General features: G+C 51.5%; 1 pseudogene; it reads left to right on the forward strand.

Annotated features, from left to right (window-relative positions):
- The first annotated feature begins 1,297 nt into the window (after positions 1-1,297).
- LOC112132729 (protein S100-A7-like 2) lies at positions 1,298-2,975 on the forward strand (annotated as a pseudogene).
- Positions 2,976-3,312: the final 337 nt, after the last annotated feature.

Here is a 3,312-nt window from a genome sequence, read left to right on the forward strand (position 1 = left end):
GGCTCTAGGCCTCCCAGCCCCTGGGAAGAGCCAGGACGAGCCTTATAAAGGGACTGCTCTTTGTCCAAACACACACATCTCACTCATCCTTCTCCTCGTGACGCTTCCCAGCTCCGGTAAGTCTCACCTACCTCTTTGCCTTTTCTAGCAGTGCCCAGTGTCTGGCCTGCCATTCACTTTCTCCTATAGGAGGAAAGAGGGCTGTGGATGATGACTCAGGAGCTTGGGTCTAGGCCCGGCTCTGCCACCAGCCGGGCTGAGTGACCTTCACTCGAGCCCGAGAACCCACATCTGTACAACCAGGTGGCTGAACCAGATCTGTCCATTGCTCCTTTGGAATTTCCTGAGACAACTCCTGTGGAAATGTCCCCAGTGGGACCTGAGCACAGGACCCTCCCTCTCTTCTTCCTGGATTCATCCTCCTGTTGGGGTCTGGGGTACTGAATCCCCTCCCCAAGTCTGCCCCCACAGACGGCTAAGAGTCCCCTAAGAATACTTTGGAGGCTCGCTGAACCCCCAGGCCTGGGACCTCCACACAGCATAGCCCTGGTGAGATGATCTGCCCCTACCTGGGTAAGGTATTGAGCAACCAAAGCTCCCTCACTCCCTACTACAACCTGCAAATTCTCAGTCACCCTCTGGGCACAGGGCTCAGCCCCTGGCTTTGGCCTCAGATTCAAAAAGGCTTTAGATGGCTCCTTTTAGTGAGTTGCCAGCACAGAGCTTTCTCCTGCATCGGGAAGTGATAGGGGTTTATTGTCAGATGCCCACAGGCATGAGCAAATGTCATTTTCTGGTTCTTTGGAAAGTGTGGGAAGTGGGAACTGCACTGTCCTATTTTTCTGGCTTGAGGTGCAGGCCAGCCCAGACTGAGTATTGGCTGGAGGATATGCTTTGGGAAGCCAGAACTTTTTATTTAAATAATGTCCAGCCTTGGTGATTCAGAGGGTGCAGATAATTCCCAAGAGCAGACATGAAGGGACCCCCACCTCAATCCCACCCCATCTGGCAGCTTAAGAACCAGAGAGTTATTTCTGTTCTTTTTAACAGAGGCTAGCTGTGGTCACCCGTGCCTATTTCACATTCCTGTGAGGGTCTAGGAAGGGCCCCCTGTGCTCGGGACAGGGCTATGTTTCCTGCTCACACTCACGTCCACACTCACATGTGCACCTGGAGCCTGCATGCACCGTGTCATGCTGGGCTTGCACTTGAGTCAAGGTGGGGCCCACGGTGTCTGGTTTGTGAAGCAGCCCAGGAGGGTCAGACACCAGATCACCAAGGCCATTGTACTGCCCCCATGACTCTCACCCTGGCTGTCAAGCTGGAGGAGATGGATTTGGTGCTGTTTGAGGAGTGGAGTCTGCTATGTGCTGACTGTGGTTTGGGGTCCCTGCTCAGGGTTCCATGTGTTGTTGGCCCCCATCTCTCCCTGCTTCTCCCTCTCACAAGCACTGCCCACAGCTGGGCTTCTGCTTGTCTCCTCTTCTCCTATTGCTCCCCAGCCTGTGTGAGCCCAGATCCCAGGTATGGCCCTACCCTCCTCTTTGGAAGCAATTTATCCCACCACACAGAGAAACACAGGTTTCTCTGGTCCACCTTAGCCTCGCCCTCATTTGCTCCTCAATCCCTTCTCATCTTTTTAATATCAGTCATTCACTAGAGAAGGAAAACAATCATTGTTTTTATTTCCTGAAGGCTTTTTGAAAGCAAAGATGAATATCCCTCTAGGTGAGAAAGTCACGTTGGACATAGTCACGTTTTTCCACCAATACAGTGGAGATGATGGTACGATTGACATGCCAGGTCCGGTGAACTTGATGATGGAGAACTTCCCCAACTTCCTCAGTGGCTGTGTGAGTGGGGACTCTGCCCGCCCTTGGCTGGGAGAGCGTTTATATTTGTGCAGGGCAATGGAGTAGTGATTCTTGGACAGGTCCCGTGTGTTGTGACATGTCTGAGGACTCATGTCTGGGAGCTGAATTCACTATTTTTATTGGGTAATTCTGAGCCTGGTATGCCTCACTGATCCATCTGTCCTAGCCCTAGGCAGGACCAGCCCTGTGGAGAGACTAACCATTAAGGAGATGGAGACTGGAGCTGAGAATCAGACATGCTGGGCTCCTGTCCTGCTGCTGGGCTCCTGTCCTGCCACTGGGCCCCCTGCCACGCGACCTGGAGAGGTTACACACATGCTCTGGCCATTTATTTCTTCTGCCCAACGTAACCTTGTCCCTCTGTGAGAGTCACTCCTCTAGGTTCAAGTGGAGGCTTGTCAAGATGGAACTCAATGGAAATCAGAATATTGATAACATGAGCACCACCCTTTACATTTGGCAGAGCTCATTCATATACTGGGTTTTATTTTGCTGTTAGAATGCATCACTCTTATTAGCAAACTATAACTAGAGAGAATAGAGCACTGGGTCCTAAAGAAAGGGAACCTGGCACTTAACAGTTTGAATGGGAAAGAAATGGAACAGGAGAAGAGTCGACATGCAAGAGAAGGAAGGCGGTCTGCCTGTGCTGGGCCCCTGGGGAGAAAGGAGACAGCGCCTGTACAGGTGGGTAGGTGGGTGGGTCTGTGGGTCTGTGGCCGATGAAGGCCCCTCACTCCTTACCGGTGTGGTTCCTGGTGGAGCCTGACACCAATCTCTGTGTTTTCCTCGTGGAGTCACTCAACGGAGAACTCCTCAGGAACAACCCAGCATTGCTGCACTCTCTCTTCCACCCACTCCTGTCCCAGGATGCCTCTTTCCTCTTTTTCCAATTCAAATCTCATTTTTCTTTCTTGCATGTTTCTCTCCATGCAGGAAAAAAGTGACACGGATTACTTGTCCAATGCCCTTGAGAAAAAAGATGATAATAAGGATAAGAAGGTTAATTATTCTGAGTTTCTTTCCTTGCTGGGGGACATAGCCATAGACTACCACAAGATAATGCATGGAGTGGCGCCCTGTTCCGGGGGAAGCCAGTGATCCCACCCCACCCAGGGGCTTCTGGAGACCCCCATGAACAATAAAGCATCTACTCCCACAAGATACTTCCTCCTTTTCCTTGGCCGTGTGTATCTTAGACAGAACAGGAAGTTGTTGGTTAACTGCTTTGTAGATGCTCCACTAGGTGCAGAAGTGCTCCCTAGCAAATGTCTGCTTCCAGAGTGCTCCCCACAGTGCCCTGAGTCCTGATTGGGTCACTCTTCTTTTTTGGTTGTTGGGCTTTGAGAGTCACCTGTGCTCACACACCTGGGAGCACACATCCTACCTACCTAGCTTGGTGAGCCTAGATCAGGGTGTAAACTGGAACTCTTGCCTG

This window comes from Pongo abelii, chromosome 1 (genome assembly GCF_028885655.2).
Source record: "Pongo abelii isolate AG06213 chromosome 1, NHGRI_mPonAbe1-v2.0_pri, whole genome shotgun sequence".
In the NCBI taxonomy this organism is placed as follows: Eukaryota; Metazoa; Chordata; class Mammalia; order Primates; family Hominidae; genus Pongo; species Pongo abelii.